This window comes from Schistocerca piceifrons, chromosome 7 (assembly GCF_021461385.2).
Source record: "Schistocerca piceifrons isolate TAMUIC-IGC-003096 chromosome 7, iqSchPice1.1, whole genome shotgun sequence".
NCBI lineage: Eukaryota > Metazoa > Arthropoda > Insecta > Orthoptera > Acrididae > Schistocerca > Schistocerca piceifrons.
Window position 1 is genome coordinate 433,884,880 of NC_060144.1, and position 20,613 is coordinate 433,905,492.

A 20,613-nucleotide genomic window follows, 5' to 3' on the forward strand; every position below is an offset into this window, starting at 1 on the left:
CATGTTAAGTTTTAGATTTCGAAATGTTAGTAGTAGTCCTGTGTCCCTCAGGAACTTTGATTTGCAGTGAGCTCAAAAATCGTTTCAGCAGCGCAGCAGATGCAATGTTTGACAGGAATTTTACCCGTGATTATACTGGGGTACATTAATTTGGGCCGACATCCGGGGGTTAGAGCGTGCATCAGAAGCAACTCGAATCGCCTATCAATGAGGAATGACAAATGACGCTAGAAGCTATTGGAAAATTTTTTAGGACCTTCTGGTTCATCCTTCTTACACTCCTGACCTTTTACATTCGATTTTCGTCCGTTTGATCCCGTGGAAGAAGTTTCCAAGGAAAATGTGCAGAAACGGCTTGGAGGTCGAGGTAAAGAATTCTTCGTTGACGGGAGAAGAAGACTAGTAAGTAGCTGGGACACATGCATAGACGTTGGCGGGGATGACATGGAAAAATAGAAGAAAAACATCGCTGTTTTGTTAATAAACCATTTTTCTGTTCAGCCATTTATCTGCTTAGTTATTGAATGATCCTTGTAGTAATTACGAATAATACGTTGCAACGTTCCACATCCATCCAGGTAGTAGAGCAGAAAGCTATTAACTATGTAATAGGTTCCACGTAGGCTAGAAAGTGCATTTAAGAAAGGCACGTCTTCCGGTCCAGATGGTATACCAATCAGGTTCCTTTCGGCGTATTCAGACACAATAGCGCCGTTCTTAGCAATCATATACAACCGCTCGCTTGATGAAAGGTCTGTTCCTAAAGACTGGAAAGTAGCACAGGCCATATTCGAGAAAGGAAATAGGAGTAACCCATTGAATTACAGACCCATATCACTGACTTCAATTTGCAGTAGGATTTTGGAGCATATACTGTACTCGAACATTATGAATCACCTTGAAGAAAATGACTTATTGATACACAACCAACACGGATTCAGAAAATATCGTTCTTGTGCAAGACAGCTAGCACTTTATTCCCATGAAGTAATGAGTGCTGACGACATGGGATCTCAGATCGGTTCCATATTCCTAGATTTCCAGAAGGCTTTTGGTACCGTTCCTCACAAGCGACTATTAATCAAATTGCGTGCATATGGAATATCGTCTCATTGTGTGAGTGAATTCGTGATTTCCTCTCAGTGAGGTCACAGTTCGTAATGATAGACGGTAAATCATCGAGTAAAACAGAAGTGATACCTGGCGTTCCGCAAGGTAGTGTCATAGGCCCTCTGCTGTTTCTGATTTACATAAATGATCTAGGTGATAAGCTGAGCAGCCCCCTTAGATTGTTTGCAGATGACGCTGTAATTTACCGTCTAGTAAAATCATTAGACTATCAATTGCAATTACAAAATGATCTAGAGAGAATTTCTATATGGTGCAAAAATTGGTAATTGCACTAAACAAAGAAAAGTACGAGGTCATCCACATGGGTTCTAAAAGAAATCCGATAAATTTTGGGTAGACGATAAATCGAACGAATCTAAGAGCTGTCAATTCGACTAATTACCTAACAATTACGAGCAACTAAAATTGGAAAGAACACATAGATAATATTGTGGGGAAGGCGAAACAAAGACTGCGCATTGTTGGCGGAACACTTAGAAGATGCGACAAACCCACTAAAGAAACAGCCTACATTACACTTGTCCGTCCTCTGCTGGAATATTGCTGCGCGGTGTGGGATCCTTACAAGGTAGGATTGACGTAGCACATCGAAAAAGTGGAAAGAAGGGCAGCTCGTTTCGTGCTATCGCGCAATAGGGGTGAGAGTGTCACTGATATGATACGCGAGTTGGGGTGGCAGTCTCTGAAACAAAGGCGGTCTTCTAGGCGGCGAGATCTTTTTTCGAAATTTCGATGACCAACTTTCTCTTTCGAATGTGAAAATATTTTATTGACACCCACCTACGTAGAGAGAAATGATCATCATAATAAAATATGAGAAATCAGAACTCGAGCGGAAATATTAAGGTGTTCCTTTTTGCCACGCGCCATTCGAGAGTGGAATGGTAGAGAAGTAGTATGAAAATGGTTCGATGAACGCTCTGCCAGGAACTTGAATGTGAATTGCAGAGTAACCATGTAGATGTAGGTGTAGAAAACAGTGAAAAGTACGCATTGCTGTAGCACTTTGTCTATGAATGCATACACTTACTACAGAATACCTTCGCTTCAGATGTTATACCAGTTATTTACAGTCGTTCTGAAGCACAATATTTGTCTAAAAATATTACGCTGTGCAATTTTGTTACTTTCGTCTCTCATAGAAGTATATCTCCAAAAACAACTAATTTCTGACTTTTCTCATTTTTTGACAACCACACGCAAGCACAAAAATGAAATATAAAATTTGTATACATCACTTTCGTATAGTATATCACATTTGCATATTACGCGAGCACAGAAATGCAGTATAGAATGCAGCAAACACTTGCTGCTGTAAACGCGCCGTGGTTTCCTCGTTGGAAATGGGAACAGGCTGGAGCCTCAAGTTCAACAGTCTGCACTGAATGGCACGCTCCGAAGCGCTTGTGCCGCACCAACATTGTACTCTGTCGTCATGTCTGCTACAGAGCGAACAATCCTGCCATCTCACGTTACGTAACGAGACGTGGACGTCCAACATCTTGTCGCCTACTCGTGGTTTTACCAGCCTTCAATTAGTTTCCATGGATGTTCACGACATCAGCACGCCGACAATCAGACAGCCTCGCCGTTCCCGAGATGCTCGATGTCAAGTCCCATGTTGCAACAGTTACTCCTTTGTCGAAGTAGCTGTAGATTGCCCCATTCTCGTCCCGTATCATCGCTAACGTGATGCTCCATTCGTCTCTCCTCCAAGTGTATAAATCGTTTAACGCATCACGTGTCCGGAATGCCACCAGGTGGCACTCAGTCTCGTGGTGAGCTGTGGTCATAATGTTTTGGCCCATAAGTGAATGTAAATCTTTTGAAAATCCAGTGTCGTGAATAAAAAAAGACACCTTCACAGAGAATAGCACTGCAGCTCATACTGCAGAAACTTCAAACGCTGTGTCTACGTACACTGTCCAGGTACATTAATGTGACTACCTGTCGAAAGCCTGAATAACAACATTTTGTTGCGCAGACCTCTCCAAGACCGGCAGGAACAGAGTCAGTGAGGTGCAGAAAGGTGCCGACAGGGATGTGGAGTCATCCCCACTACAGTACGGTGGGACCTCTTCGAGACGTTCAGGAACAGAGTCAGTGAGGTTCAGAAAGGTGCTGACACAAATGCGGAGCCATGCTCACTCCAGTACAGTGAGACCTCCTCGAGACGTTCAGGAACAGAGTCACTGAGGTTCAGAAAGGTGCTGACAGGAATGTGGAGCCGTGCCCACTCCAGTACAGTGGGACCTCTTCGAGACGTTCAGGAACAGAGTCAGTGAGGTTCATAAAGTTTCTGTCAGGAATGTGGAGCCATGGCCACTCCAGTACAGTGGGACCTCTTCGAGACGTTCTGGAACAGAGTCAGTGAGGTTCAGGAGGTGCCAACAGGGATGTGGAACCACGCCCACTCCAGTACGGTAGGACCTCTTCTAGACGTTCAGGAACAGAGTCAGTGAGGTTGAGAAAGATGCTGACAGAAATGTGGATCCATGCCCACTCCAGTACGGTAGGACCTCTTCTAGACGTTCAGGAACAGAGTCAGTGAGGTTCAGAAAGGTGCAGACAGAAATGTGGAGTCATGCCCACTCCAGTACGGTGGGACCTCTTCGAGACGTTCAGGAACAGAGTCAGTGAGGTTCAGAAAGGTGCTGACAGGAATGTGGAGCCATGCCCACTCCAGTACTGTCGGACCTGTGCGAGACGTTCAGGAACAGAGTCAGTGAGGTTCAGAAAGGTGCTGACAGGATTGTGGAGTCATGCCCACTCCAGTACGGTGGGACCTCTTCGAGACATTCAGGAACAGAGTCAGTGAGGTTCAGAAAGGTGCTTGCACGGATGTGGAGCCATGCCCTCTCCAGTATTGTGGCCAGTTGCACTAAGTTTCTCACTTGAGGATCCACGGCGCATACAGCCCAGGCGAGGCGGTGTCACAGGTTTTCCATTGAGTTTAAAATTGGGCAGTTTGGTGATCAGTGAAGGGCGGTAAAGCATCCTGGTGTTCGTCGAACAACTCACGTACACTGCGAGCCGTCTGACGCGGTGCATTGTCCTGCTGGTAGATGCCATCGCGCCGAGGTAAACCAAACGGCCTGTAGCGGTGAGCATAGTCCCCAGATAAGTATGTTTTTCGTTAGGATTCGCCTTTAACAAAACATAGTTTCCAGTAGTTAAGACTTCCGGGCTAAGAGGCCGTGGTCCAATAGTAGAAATACTTCTCCCTGACGTTTCGTTGCCAGCTGCGGGCAACACCATCTGAGGTGAGTCTACGACTGGCTGCTAGGCCGTGGAGGTCCTGTTTGTATAGAGCGTGTAGAGGGCGCCAACACTCGTCACGTCTTGTAGCAAGAAAGTGAGCGACCAAAGCTGCACAGTTTTGTTTTTGAACCCAAACATGCTTCACTGCAGTTGCATCATCTTCAGTGGGCCTTTATTTTATGGCTGTTAAATATAGAGAATGTTCTTTGCTGTTTGTATACATGTAACTATTAGTTTTTAAATCGTAATTACAGATATTTGAAAGAACACAAAATTATGAATTCATACCTTTTTAACATATGGTGTGGTTTTTCTGATGTGTTGTGTTTCTACAGTGACTGTTTTGTTCCACAGTTTGTCATATGCAGCCACTTACACCTTAAAGTAGATAAATGGTTTAAGCCAAAATTACGATTTGAAAATTGTTATTTCTATTTTTGCCCGGCAGTTGAACCGGAACTTGTATGTATTTGTGGTTTAGTGAACAAGTGGGTCTTTGGATTGTGAAGCAGTGCTAAGCAGTTACAAATTCTGTAGTGTTGCCTACTCTGTAAGGGAGCTTAGGAATTTGTCGACTGACTTTAGACACATATAGTGCAGTCTTGGCCGATAATCGTGAAGAATATCCAGTTATAACACACAATATGTGCCAGTCAGAAACAGTATGTGTAATTGCTTGTCCCATTAGCAGCTTTTAATTTTTGTACACTTTCAGGTAGATGGTGCAACAGTTATATTTACTGAACTGACAGTCATGAATTCGACTCCAGCCTCTCCCCCCTCCCTCTCGCCCCCTCCCCCAATCTCCCAAGACGACAAATCGAGAAGAACAGTTTTTGGGGTACATTTAATGTCATTAACATGTAGAGTTGCGCTCTACCAAACCTACAGTTCAGTTGTTTTGGTACATTACATAATGACGTAGTAAACGTTAGGATTACAGGTGGTATTGGTAGCATTGGTAGGGAAGGAAACATAAATGATTGAGAAACTGGGAGCCTATGACTACTATCTTTTTGTTTTTTTGGTTGGTTGGTTCTATGTTTTACATATAAGTAGAACCGCATTTCATTCAGTGTTACTCCATTGTGTATTTTATATAACTGCAGAATATAAATTGATTTTATTAGTAATAAAAATTATTTGTTCGCGTAACTTGTGCCCTTTTTAGTAACCAAAGCGATTACTTTTGACGCCATTACAGTTTACATGCACAAATATAAGCATATATGTAATCGTTATTGTTGGTTTGTACTCATTACAAAATTCCTCATAATTATCAAAATCAAGAGTTTCCTGTTATTATTGATAAATTCGAAAGTTATTTATGAACAACAAACATGTTTTACAGAAGTTCGACGAAGTGTAGAAGCGATGTTTGATATACTGGGTATTTTTGTTTCGTGGTTCTTTTATTTCACCTTTTTGTTGAGGGAATTGCATTTTCTAGCGCTATATGACAAATCTGTATTGTTTTCTTTATTTTTACCATTACATCATTCTGTCTCACATTATAAATCAACAATTTTCGAGTAAAATGTGAATTAAACATTGATGATTTGAATTTTTATATACTTTGCTGTACTTTACTTTTAAATAACAGACTGGAGGACAACTACATAGAATAAAAATGTTGCGTATGTTACACAGCCATTCATATATATGCCCACTGTGTCTGTACACAGTTCAGCACTTTTGGTGCTTCATCGTAATTTAGTAAGACACCGATTGCATACATAAAGAAAGCGATCATTATGAAGTAACGGCCAACTGGTATGCAACACAGCTAATGTACAGGTAATGCGAGTACAGCCTTGACTGACCAAAGCTACTAGGAAAATTACCGTAGGCTACGCTTACTTATGGTAGTATACAGTAGCTGACAGTAGTTTTACAACTCTAGTCGCATATATCTACCCCCATCGACCATTTACTTTGCAAAGATGAGCTTAGCGTTCCAAAATGTTTAAGAGGATGCCGTGAATGGTACCAGTTGCTTCAACTTCGCACATGATGGCGTGATACGAACCTCTAAGGAGCTTATCTACAATAAGTGGGTAACCCTCCCCCATCTTTTCGGTTGATATGAGTGTCACTGCATCATGCTCAAGAATTGTCTCCTAAACTGTCTTTGCACACCAGTGACACTGCATACATCCAGAAGCGCCTCAGAGCAAATTTCTTTATCCTCAAAGAGTAGTCGGAGTTGGTCATTGTTCCATTTGACTTTCGTCTAAAAACGGTGAAAGATCCATCATTAACAACAAGAAAGGAAGAAATATGGTAGTTTAATGTCACATCAGCAATAAAGTAGATAGAGACAATGTACAAGCTCGGATTGAAGAAGGATGGGGAAGGAAATGGCTGTACTCTTTGAAAGGAACCATCCCAGTATTCACCTTAGAAGAGTTAAGGAAAACATGAAAAACATAAATCTGGATACAAAATTATACTGCAGTGCCTGTGTTGTTCAGAAGTACAATGCACTGTGACGACTATAGCCGTTATGAAATACATGAAATGTATTCGCATTTGCGAATATGGGCAACCATCATGCATGTCCGAAGGAACTTTGCATCATACTTCTGAACAACAAAGGTCCTGCAATATCTCATTTATCCGCCGATACTGGGCAAACTTTCAGTTAAAATGTCTCCCCTGCTCGGGAGTATACATAATGAATGTATGAGTGCGGATTGTAGACTCGTGGTTGACAACATATGGAGGTCTGGGTCGGGCTGTAAAGCATGCTCAGATGGCCTGATGATAAAGCGACCACTTGCGATAAGTGGGATATTCGCAAATGCGAATACATTCACGTAAAAATCTGTATGGTCGGATAAAGATTCTAACCATCTTCTTCCAGACTATAAATACTTCCTTACCATTAGTTACAGATAGTGAGAGAGTGAGCACCATATTTTGGTATGACCAGCATATTGAAAAAGAAAAGTTATTATTATTTTCTTACACGAGTCGAAACGTTCAAAACCATAGTGAATGTGACAAAGGGAGCTGTAATGCTACGCAAACAGTGTCTCTGTTGTCGGGTATCTGATGACTAGTGCGTCTGGTGATGGCACTACTGCTACTGCATGTGTAACGGCTTATCGGCTGCTCCGAAATCACGGCCCGCCTGCGAGATTATTGGCGCAAACAGGCGGACGCGTCAGTGGTGCCAACTGCTCGGCTTGGCCGTGCGTCATTTGCAAGTTTAATGCGCGTCGCTGGGTCCGCGCACCCGCATTGGACCCTGTATTATTGAGGGCAGACAGGCGAGCGCAGAATAACGCATCGACCCATCACACCGCCAGCAGCGGGGACCGCCGCCGACTCCCCGAGCACGTGGAGGCCGTAATTCGTCAATCCAGATGCAGCAGCTGTTTCAAAAGAGCGCAGTCTAAAGTCATTTACAAGCCTGCAGCATCAGTTGTAGTGTCTGAAAGACTTAAACCAAATTAGGTAAACCCCTCCAAAGGAATGATACAGATTTTGGCGGTAGGTAACCCATATCCTGCGTATTTATGTATAATTAACAAGATTAGGACATACATGTGCCACTATGGATTGTGGAGCTCGATCTAAAGCGTTTTCTTTGAATATCACAAATGTGCTGAATTTAGACAAGGGGTGGACATAAGATCTGATTGTATATATGACACAGATCAAAATCAAGAAATGTGGCAGCTGCTCGATACTCCAGCAAATGATGTATCCAAAGCTGTACTATTTGTAGATTAATTTTTCTCCCTTTCATGCTGCATTTCGACTACTCGTAGGGCCTGCCACCTAATAAGTTATATGTTGGCCGTAGAGCTCCACTCAGTCCGCTTAGGCGGAAGCAACAGCCCTACCTCGCAGCTCTCATCCTATGCAGCTGAGGCTGCAGGCTCCTTTACCAATTCAGCACCACGTGGAGGTGGGGCTTCGTGGATATCTTTTGTCCTCTTTCCTTGTGTAAATAGCAGCTGTATTATAACACTATTTTAAAGCATACTGGAAATAGGACATTGTTGTTGTTATGGTCTTCAGTCCGAAGATTGGTTTCATACAGTTCTCCATAATACTTTATCCTGTGCAAGCCCCTTTATTTCCGAATAACTACTGCAAACTACATCATTCTGAATCTTCTTACTTAGCCTGCCTACAATTTTACCCCCCCCCCCTCCCACTTCCCTCCAATACTGAATTGGTCATCCGTTGATGTCTTAGATTGTGTCCTACGAACCGAACCCTTCTTCTATTAAGGTTATGGCACAAATTTCTTTTCTCCCAAATTCTAATAATACATCCTCACTAGTTACGTAAACTACCAATCTAATCCTCAGCATTCTTCCGCAGCACCACATTTCAAAATCGTCTATTCTCTTCTTATCTGTACTGTTTATTATCCACGTTTCAGTTTCGTAAATGGCTATACTTCATACAAATACTTTCAGAAAAGAATTCCTAACACTAAAGTCTATATTCCATATTAAGAAATTTCTCTTCTTTAGAAACACTTTTCTTGCCATGTAGGAAACTATAAGCGAAAAAAATATTTAAGAAGAGCGATGAGGGAGGTTAGGATGCGTTGAGCATTAGGAGTCCCTTCACCTGCGCTGCCCAGGGAGAAGGTCTCGGATTGTGACCTCGAACCCAACATCCCTGTGCAGTGCCTCCCAAAGTCACTTACTAAGCTGTATTGATATACTTGCTTACTTTATTCTAGGTTAGTGTTTTACAGCCTTTCCGCGGCACCTGGGACAGTAACGGGACACACTAGGTATCGTTTCTGGATACTATGTGAAAAAAGGTTATTCTTGAAGGATGTTGTGTATACTATGTCTTGTCTCTCTCCATGTGTTCTATTGTGTGTTTACTCTTATTCTAACTTAATCTGCGTGTTAATACATGTATGTTATCATTGTAACAGGTTTAACCTGACGCCTGTTACAGTAACCAGTCACGATTATATGATAACGTATGTCTCTCTGGTTTGGTGTAAGTTAAATGTTCCTTTATTTAGGTGTCTGCATGTTCCTCCTCTTTAGCTATGCCCCTGTGTCCGTGTTGAAGGTGCACGTAGTACTAGCGCCCTCATCTAAACTAACACAGTCGTCTCTTTGACGTTCAGTACAAAGCCTATAAGGTCTCATTTGTTTAAATATGGCGTGTTCTGTCTTGCAGATGTGATCTGTTAGTTCTTTTAGTTGTTGTAGTTCGAAGGAAATAAAAACACAAGGTGCAAGGAAGTGAAGTCAGTATCAGACAAAACAGTTCGTTATGGATCACAGACCGGCAATACCTATCGACCGGTGCAGATGGAGAAACATCGCAAGGACTTCTGACAAGACCGAGATCAGAATCAAGACTTTCTAGCGACGTGAGAAGTCAAGAATATAAGGAAGATCAGTGACAAAAGATTTATTAATAGAAGACAGTTTGTGTGAGCACAACTGGGGCGGTGGGTTTGGACGTCCGGTGGCGTGTTCTGCTGTGATATTCCAAGACAAACGAAGCTGCTCCTCATTTGACCGGTGTGTATGCGATGTTGGATTCTAGCACAGAGCCATTCTGAGGCTATAGAGTCACCTACGTGATTCATGAAATCTTTACTGGTAAGACTGTAGTTATCTCACGCTCATAGAAAGAAAACAATTTCCTGTCGGAAAGATTTTCAGCGAACTTGGTAGTGTAAGAATGAATGAAGACAACCATTACTACTCTTATTGTCGTAAAATCATTTATCTGTAGTGAGCAGTTATATTTAATTTTTCTCGAATGGGTGGATGTATTCTTAGATTCTGAGTGTCGATCGACAGATGCTCCAGGAAATCCAGGTCGTAATGCTTATATAAAATAGCACATCTACTGCGTGACAAAATCTATATTTACTTTTGATCATTTAGGTTCTTAAGATAAATTATTCTTTTTTCGACGGAAAGACAGACGCCAGTTTTAGTCAGGCATCGGAATAATCCGTACTGAAGTTAGCAAGGCTGTCACCCGCACAAATATACTACATGTATATCTGTGGTGTCTGTTCTGTCGAAAATGTCTGTCAGAAAAAGGTGCCACACTGTTGGTTGCTACGGCGACCGTATATATCACATTTAGAACGAAAGACCGAAGCCAGCCTTCATCCTGCATCGAAACAATTCCATGATGACAATGGAAAATTATGCCAGAGGGGGATGCGAAACTGGATCTCTCGCTTAGCGTGATAGTTGCCTTAACAGTCTCAGCCATCTGGACATGCTTCCCGTCCGATACAGATTCTAAACCTGTCACACGATAATAGCGTCTGCTGTCCTTTCACCTACTTGCTCGCAGCAAGTCCTGTATTACCACAAAAGGTTCAGACTCTGTTGTGCATTCGCTCTGAAGTGATATATATATATATATATATATATATATATATATATATATATATATATATATATATAGCAAGCAGTAAAGGAAACAAAAGAACAATTCGGAGTAGGAATTAAAATTCATGGAGAAGAAATAAAAACTTTGAGGTTCGCCGATGACATTGAAATTCTGTCAGAGACAGCAAAGGACCTGGAAGAGCAGCTGAACGGAATGGACAGTGCCTTGAAAGGAGGATATAAGATGACATTGAAATTCTGTCAGAGACAGCGAAGGACCTGGAAGAGCACCTGAACGGAATGGACAGTGCCTTGAAAGGAGGATATAAAATGAACATCAACAAAAGCAAAACGAGGGTAATGGAATGTATTCGAATTAAATCGGGTGATGCTGAGGGAATTTGATTAGGAAATGAGACGCTTAAAGTAGTAAATGAGTTTTGCTATTTGAGGAGCAAAATAACTCATGACGGTCGAAGTAGAGACGATATAAAATGTAGACTGGCAATGGCAAGGAAAGCGTTTCTGAAGAAGAGAAATTTGTTAGCATCGAGTATAGATTTACGTGTCAAGAAGTCGTTTCTGAAAGTATTTGTATGGAGTGTAGCCATGTAGGGAAATGAAACATGGACGATAAATAGTTAAGACAAGAAGAGAGGAGAAGCTTTCGAAATGTGGTGCTACAGAAGAATGCTGAAGATTAGATGGGTAAATCACATAACTAATGAGGAGATATTGAATAGAATTGGAGAGAAGAGAAATTTGTGGCACAACTTGACTAAAAGAAGGGATCGATTGGTAGGACATATTCTGAGGCATAAATGGATCACCAATTTAGTATTGGAGGGCAGCGTGGAGGGTAAAAATCGTAGAGGGAGACCAAGAGATGAATACACTAAACAGATTCAGAAGGATATAGGTTGCAGTAGGTGCTGGGAGATGAAGAAGCTTGCACAGGATAGAGTAGCGTGGAGCGCTGCATCAAACCAGTCGCTGGACTGAAGACCACAACAATATATATATATATATATATATATATATATATATATATATATATATGTGTGTGTGTGTGTGTGTGTGTGTGTGTGTGTGTGTGTGTGTGTGTGTTTGTGTGTGTGAGTGTGTGTGTGTGAGTGTGTGTGTCCTGACGCACATTCCCGACGTAGCGGCTATCATACTGTTGGTTGATAGAGCGGCACTAGAATCAAATTCATAAGGAACGACCAACGTCAGCCACATTCTGGCATCGAAATAATCCGAAGCTGAAACTTTGTGCCGGACCGGGACTCAAACCTAGATTTCCCGCTTGTCAATCGCGGTTGCCTTAACCACTTTCGCTATCCGAGCATGCTTCCAGAACCAAGCCAAACTCCGTATGTTGTACTGTCTACAACCCCATCGCTCGCAGCTTTACTTGGGTTTCGCCACAGGATTTAAAGGAGAGAAAAAGTACTCAACTTTAATATTTCGATCGTCACCCGTCGGGGCTTGTAATACTTATTTTTAACGTTATCTGAAGAACTGCCATTGGCGATGATCCTGCAGTTGTACTAAGTTAATGAAATTTATTCGCAATTCTGTATCATTACGACATTAGCTGCGTTGACCCTCTCGTCACAAACCGTCGCCGTAGCCACTTCGGGTATCCGAGTACGCTTCCAGGAACGTAGAATTTCTTTGTGCTGTTCAAATCATAGAAACTGCTCCGAATAGCGCCTTTATCCACGTCGCCAAGAGATATACAGGGTTACGATAAATGACTTCAAATGATTCAAATAGCTCCGAGCACTATGGCACTTAACTGCTGAGGTCATCAGTCCCCTAGACTTAGAACTACTTAAACCTAACTAACCTAAGGACATCACACACATCAATGCCCGAGGCAGGATTCGAACCTGCGACCGTAGGAGAAGCGCGTTTCCGGACTGAAGCGCGTAGAATCCCTCGGCCACAGTGGCCGGCGATAAATGACTTATTCGTTTTCAAAGATCTATATTTTCGAAAGTAATAAAGTGTGATTGATGCATGACTAGAGCCGTAAACTCATCAAGTTTGCTTTTTGTGCTCTACAAATGCTCTATGCATGCCCCTCTGATCACAAGACACAAACCCAAGTGGTAGTCAAGGTCGTTCCTCACTTTATGGAGCAACGTCCTATCCATGGCCATCGCAGCAGCAGTGATGCGTTCTCTGGGCTGTTCCAGTGTTATTGGCGGTGGGGGTGCGTAAACACGGTTCTTAATGTACCCTCTGGCGCCGGAGGTTCCAGTTCTCCCTCGGTCACGGGGGTGTGTGTTGTTTTTAGCAGAAGTTAGTTTAAGTAGTGTGTAAGTCTAGGGACCGATGACCTCAGCAGTTTGGCCTCTTAGGAATTCACACACATTTGAACATTTTTTTCTTAATATAACCCCCCCCCCCCCCCTCCCAAAGGAAAAAAATCACAAGCTGTTAGGTTACGAGTCCTGGAGGTCAAGGGAACAGAGCCACATCATCTTCACCACTACGCCCAATCCAGCGACACGTAAGTTAGTCATTTAGAGAGCGTTACTCCAATGGAAATGAGCGTTTGGCGTCATTGGCCGCCACCTTGGTGCAGGTCTTATTACATTCAACGCCACATTTGGCGACCTGCGCGCCGGATGGGGATGAAATGATGATGAAGACCACACAACACCCAGTCCCTGAGCGGAGAAAATCCCCGACCCAGCCGGGAATCGAACCCGGGCCCATAGGACGGCAATCCGTCACGCTGACCACTCAGCTATCGGCGCGGACAGCGATACTCCAATGATGGCGTGCCCTGTCTTGTTAGAAGATGGACTCAGTGTAAGCAGCAGTCAGTTGTGGAAAAACTATGACTGCGATATATGATTGTAAGAGGTACTCGTCACAGTCTTCTCATAGAAATGAAGCTGCCCATACAGCTTCGTCTGTGACATTTTACAGATAATATTAACCTTTGACGAATCTCGATCATGCACTACAATTTCATGAGGATTTTCAGTACCCAACATTTACACTGTGACGATTAACCTTTCCAGATAAATGGAAGGTTGCTTCTTCGCTGAATATCAGAGCGGAGGTGAAGTGTTCATCCTCAATTGCCTCCTGATTTCTGATGCAAAACTAAGGGCGCGCGTCAATAATCTCCCGCCTTTAATTGTTGCACGAGCTGCAGACGGTACGTTTTGAAGTGCAACCGCCGTCGGAAAATCTTCCACACAGTTTTCTGTGGCATCCCAAGTTTGTGGCTTGCGCGAAACGTTGATTTTTTTTTTATGCTGCATATGAAACTTTCACTCACCCACTCCGCGGTTACATGTACCACTCGACAGCTAGTATTCTATTTATAGAAACAATCGGTCTCCCTGAATTGTTGATACCAATGCACAATGTTCTGTTTACGTCGCGGTTTTTTTCATAATTCCTTCTGAATGCACACTGCACTGTTGTAACAGCTAAACATCTCTCATATTCCAACACACAAACTCTTTCCTCCTTTCTCGCCATTTTGTCAAGACACTGCACTCGTAACGCCAATTCACGTGTCATTCAAGTTCGTACATGTAAAACTCAGGAAACTGCGGAAGTCTGGAAACAAACGAATTATTTATAGTAGCCCTGTATATTGTATGCACTTTGCTGATTTTTCTCCAGTTCGCGTCATCTCAGTATAGGTTCTCTTCCGCAGTAATTTACACATCAATTCGCACACCTTTAACATTTACTTTGAATGTTCCGCCAACTTTTTCATCACTGCATTCTTCTATTCATCAGCAGCAAATTTTATTTTGTTAACACTAAGCTTCCACTGTCAAGTAGCAACGTGCACTACTTTAACTGGAGCGCGGCGATGGTTCAAATGGCTCTGAGCACTATGGGGCTTAACTTCTGAGGTCATCAGTCCCCTAGAACTTAGAACTACTTAAACCTAACTAACCTAAGGACATCACACACATCCATGCCCGAGGCAGGATTCGAACCTGCGACCGTAGCAGCAGCGCGGTTCCTGACTGAAGCGCCTAGAACCGCTCGGCCACATACGCCGGCTAGCGCGGCGATGCCTAGAGACGTTACGAGCTTAGTTCCAACTATCTATCTATCGCTTGAGCCTTGTCCTGCAGTTACGCAGGGTCTGCCATCGTTAATCGGATTTGGCATTTAAATGTTTAAGGGGTGACCGGATGCCCTTCCTGCCGCCACCCCGAACCCCCCAGGACGGAATTAGTGTACCCCAACTGTCTGCGTCCAGTGTAATCCATGGAATAGAGCGAAAGTGTTCAGATGTCTGCGAGCCGTGTAACTGAAGCGGAACAGGGGGACCAGCCCGGTATTCACCAAGCGGGATGTGGAAAACCGTCTGAAAACCACATCCAGGCTGGCCGGCACATCGGCCCTCGTCGTTAATTCGCCGGGCGGATTCGATCCGGAGCCGGTGCGCCTACCCGAGTCCAGGAAGCAGCGCGTTAGCGCTCTCGGCTACCCTGGCGGTTTGAACTTAGTTCCAACTACGCTTTGCTAATAATCTGGGTACATAGCAACAGTAATAAGTAACTTTACTAATGACGGTATTCATCGTAACAGAAGTTTAATTATACACTATCTAAATCAAAGTATCCGCACACTTGTTATTGGGCATTAATATAAGACATCTCCACCCTTCGCCTTTGTGTCGGCCTGAACTCCGCCGCGGACGCTTCTAACGAGGTGTCTGGATGCCTATGGAGGAATGGCAGCCCATTCTTCCTCAAGAACCGAGACCAGAGATGATTCTGATGTTGGACACTGGGGTCTGGAGCGAAGTCGACGTTCTAACTCATCCAAAAACCGCCCCATTGAGTTCAGGTGGGACTCTGGGCAGATTACCAGTTCTAGAAGTATGAAACCGGAATTTGGTTGCAATAATTACGCGTCTCTTGCGTGAAACTGATAAACGATATTTTTTTCAAAATAATCTCCATTGCTATTTACACATTTCTCCCACCTCTCCGGCAGGGTGTGAACGCCACGCCAAAAAAACAGTTCCTCTTTTGAAGCGAACCAGTCAGGGACCCGTTTTCGTACATTTTCATACGAATCAAAGCGTTGTTCAGCAAGAGCGTATCCTAGTGATGCAAATCAATAATAACCGGATGGAGCCAAGTCTGTAAATAAACCGCATGTCCTACTATTTCCCAACTGAACGTCTCGATCGTTTCCCTGGCCTGTTTTGTTGTGTGTGATGGAGTGTTATCATGGAGCAATATGACTGTGTTGCATTTTTCCGTATTCCTCTCGTTTTTCAAGTAATGCTTGGTTTAAATCGATCATCTGCTGAAGGGAGCAATCAATGTTAACGGTTTCTAACGGTTTCACCGGGTTTTAGCAGCTCATAATATATTACACCGTTATGATCCCACCAAAAACAGAGCATTGTCTTCCTTCCAAAGCGATTTGGTGTTGCAGTGGAAGTCGAGGGTTGGCCTGGACTCACCCATGATTTACAACGCTTAGGATCGGGTGATGCTGAGTGTATTAGATTAGGAAATGAGACGCTTAAAGTAGTAGATGAGTTTTGGTATTTGGGGAGCAAAATAACTCATGATGGTCGAAGTAGAGACGATATAAAATGTAGACTGGCAATGGCAAGGAAAGTGTTTCTGAAGAAGAGAAATTTGCTAACATCCAGTACAGATTTAAGTGTCAGAAGTCTTTTCTGAAAGTTTTTGTATGGAGTGTAGCCATGTATGGAAGTGAAACGTGGACGACAAATAGTTTAGACAAAAAGAGAATAGAAGCTATCGTAATGTGGTGCTACAGAAGAATGCTGAAGATTAGATGGGTAGATCACATAACTAATGAGGAGGTATTGAATAGAAATGGGGAGAAGAGAAATTTGTGGCAAAACTTGACTAGAAGAAGGGATCGGTTGGTAGGGCATATTCTGAGGCATCAGGGGATTACCAATTTAGTATTTGAGGACAGTGCGGAGGGTAAAAATCGTAGAGGGAGACCAAGAGATGAATACACTAAACAGATTCAAAAGGATATAGGCTGCAGTAGGGAGACGAAGAAGCTTCCACAGGATACAGTAGCGTGGAGAGCTGCATCAAACCAGTCTCAGGACTGAAGACCGCAACATCAACAACAACATCCATTTTTCATCACCTGTCACTATTCGATGAAGAAACGACTTTCTTTTGTATCTGACGAGCAGCATTTCACAAGTGGTCTCTCGATTTGCTTGCTGTCTTTCATTCATTTTGTGCGGAACTCATTTTCCCACTTTATGGACGTTTCCCACAGCTTTCAACGGAAGAGAAACGGCTTTCTGCGCCACATTCAATTGTCCCGCGAGTTCCTGTTGAGTTTGAGTATCGTCGTCATCCAATAAGGCCTGCAGTTCGTTGTCTTCGAACTTTTTCGGTGGTTTCCCGCGCTCGTCGTTTCTCACGTCAAAATCACATTTGAATTTTTTGAACCACACAGAACACTGTGTTTTCCCAAGAGCATGTTCGCCGAAAGCTTCGACAAGCATTCGATGCGATTCTGCAGCAGTTTTCTTAAGGTGATAACAGATAACCAATGCTGCCCGAAAAACGTAGTTCGTAGGCACAAAACTCTACATGTTTACGGGTTTGAAACAGATACCCCATGTATGGAACTTGGGTTGCTGTGTGTTGACGTTCGTCGTCAGGTAGTAGATGGTGCTGCAGATGCGGTCTCACTGACGGCTGCACCATCTATAGGGAAATTCCGCTTTCATGCTGCTACACCTGGTAATCAATTTCAGGTATATTATTGCCCAAAAACCATTCCGTCTCAAATGCGGATTTATAACAAGACGCACTGTCAAGGCGATACAAACAATCGTCGTGTCAGAACTGTTGCTCAGCAGTAAACAGAACACAATTCACAATGCTGTAAGCTGTAAAATCTCTTAATATCCTTCAGTGTTTAGTTTTTTCTTAAACGCAATAATGAATCCACATCCTAACCAAGAAAAACATTCTTATATCATAACTCGGCCTCCTCTGTACTTCATTCTTCATGATACATGTGATGACAGTTAAGCCTAAAATTCTTCAGGCCAAACCCGAACCCCTCGTCGGGTTGCCCCAGGTATAGGGTCATTCACCACTTCATGTCACTCGCTTCCAGACATCCACTGTCCACTGGCGTCGCCCTTTACATCACATCAAGCGTCGCTTAACACTGACTGCACAAATATGTGACTTACGAGGAGGTGCTCGACCCTTGTAGCTCATTCTTTTTAACTCATTAAGCACAGACATTGTGCTAGCTGGACGGCTGGTGGCACTTCGGAATTCACGACTAATTCCAGCAGCTGATTTCATGCGAATTCTTACAATCATTCTCCTCAATGCTCAACGGTCTCTGTCAGTATCTGATACACTATGTGATCATAAGTATCCGGAAACCTGGCTGGAAATGACTTCAAAGTTCGTGGCGCCCTCCATCGGTAATGCTGGAATTCAATATGGTGTTGGCCCACACTTAGCCTTGATGAAGCTTCCACTCTCGCAGGCATACATTCAATCAGTTGCTGAAAGCTTTCTTGGGGAATGGTAGCCCATTCTTAACGGAGTGCTGCACTGAGTAGAGGTATCGATGTCGGTCGGTGAAGCCTGGCACGAAGTCGGCGTTCCAAAACACCCCAAAGATGTTCTATAGGATTCAGGTCAGGACTCTGTGCAGGCCAGTCCATTACAGGGATGTTATTGTCAGGTAACCACTCCGCCACAGGCCGTGCATTATGAACAGGTGCTCGATCGTGTTGAAAGATGCGGTCGCCATCTTCGAATTGCTCTTCAACAGTGGGAAGCAAGAAGGTGCTTAAAAATCAATCTAGGTCTGTGCTATGACAGTGCCAGGCATAACAACAAATGATGCAAGCACCCTCCATGAAAAACACGACCACACCATAACACCACCACCTTCGAATTTTACTGTTGGCGCTACACACGCTGGCAGGTGACGTTCACCGGGCATTCGCCATACCCACACCCTGCCATCGGATCGACACACTGTGTACCGTGATTCATCACTCTACACAACGTTTTTCCACTGTTTTATCGTCCAGTGTTTACGCTCCTTACGCCTAGCGAGGCGTCCTTTGGTATTTACCGGCGTGATGTGTGGCTTATGAGCAGCCGCTCGACCATGAAATGTCGTCGTACTTGCAGTGGATCATGATGCAGTTAGAAATTCCTGTGTGATGGTCTGCTTCACGTCTGCTGTGCAGCGAGCTACCTTAATTCAAGTATTAACTGCATTTTTCTTACTTGTCACTTCTTCTTCCGTGTGTTTTTGCTTTTAGGAAGCTTTAATCGTCGAGTCCTATTAATTGTGTTCCATAGATTTCGTGTTTGTTTTGAATACAGTCAGAGAGTGTCCCTTTAGTCAACCATAGTGCCAGTAGTGCTAGTGTTTTTTTTTTTTTCAATACAGTCCAGAGACAGGTAGTTTCATTGTCTTTTACAAGAAGTGGATATCAACCACAGTTTAGTCAATAATCAGCCGCCTTTAGTGAATTAGCAGTCTAGTTAAAAGTTGATTAATTCTCTTCAGTAAATTGATTCCTTAGGATGGATAGGATGTGTGACTGCTGTGTACGGACGCAGGAGGAGCTGGCCACTGTTCGCGAACAGCTGAACGTGTTGATGGCCGCGGTCAGCCGTCTTCAGGCTGCTGCCTCGGAGTGTAGCGGCAGTGGGGAGTCTGGTGCGTCGCATGGTACACCCCAGGTGTTACATGCTTCACCCACTGTCCCTGCTGTCGAGACATCTTCGCGGGTACCGGGCGCGGTTGGGCCACCCTCTCGCCAAGGGGAGTGGCGGGTTCAGTGGCGTTCGCGGCGCACGAGGCGGAGGGTAAATGTGGAGGCTGGCCGTGTGGCATCGCCCGCTCTGCCCGTGAGTGGACATGTGGCTGCTCCTTCAGCAAGGTCCGAGCAGGCACACGGGGGGAGGGGTTTATTAGTTATTGGGAGCTCCAACGTTAGGCGGGTGATGGAGCCCCTTTGGGAAATAGCGGAAAGGTCGGGGAAGAAGGCCAGTGTTCACTCTGTCTGCTTGCCGGGGGGTCTCATCCCAGATGCGGAGGAGGCCCTGCCGGCGGCGATAGAGAGCACTGGGTGCACCCGACTGCAAATTGTTGCTCATGTCGGCACCAATGACTCCTGCCGTCTGGGTTCAGAGGTCATCCTCAGTTCGTACAGGTGGTTGGGGGAATTGGTGAAGGCGCAAAGCCTCGCTCGCGGGGTGGAATCAGAGCTAACTATTTGTAGAATCGTTCCCAGAACCGATCGCGGTCCTCTGGTTTGGAGCCGAGTGGAAGGCTTAAACCAGAGGCTCAGACGATTCTGCGGAGATCTGGGATGCAAATTTCTCGACCTCCGCTATCGGGTGGAGAAATGTAGGGTCCCCCTGAATAGGACAGGCGTGCACTACACGCCGGAAGCGGCTACAAGGGTAGCGGAGTACGTGTGGAGTGCACATGGGGGTTTTTTACGTTAGAGAATTCCCTCCCTAGGCCCGACAAGACGCCTCCTGAGACGCGGCAAGGTAGGAGTAGGCAAAATGCAACAGGGAATAACAGTATTAATGTGCTAATAGTAAACTGCAGGAGCGTCTATAGAAAGGTCCCAGAACTGGTCTCATTAATAAACGGTCACAACGCCCATATAGTACTAGGGACAGAAAGTTGGCTGAAACCAGACGTAAAGAGTAATGAAATCCTAAACTCAGATTGGAATGTATACCGCAGAGACAGGCTGGACAGTGAAGGGGGAGGCGTGTTTATAGCGATAAGAAGTGCAATAGTATCGAAGGAAATTGACGGAGATCCGAAATGTGAAATGATTTGG

General features: G+C 44.1%; 1 protein-coding gene across 1 annotated transcript in view; it reads left to right on the top strand.

Annotated features, from left to right (window-relative positions):
* The window catches only part of LOC124805762 (synaptotagmin-11), a 717,920-nt gene that overhangs the window by 172,671 nt on the left and 524,636 nt on the right, over positions 1–20,613 (top strand). The gene's annotated exons all lie outside the window — the stretch shown is intronic.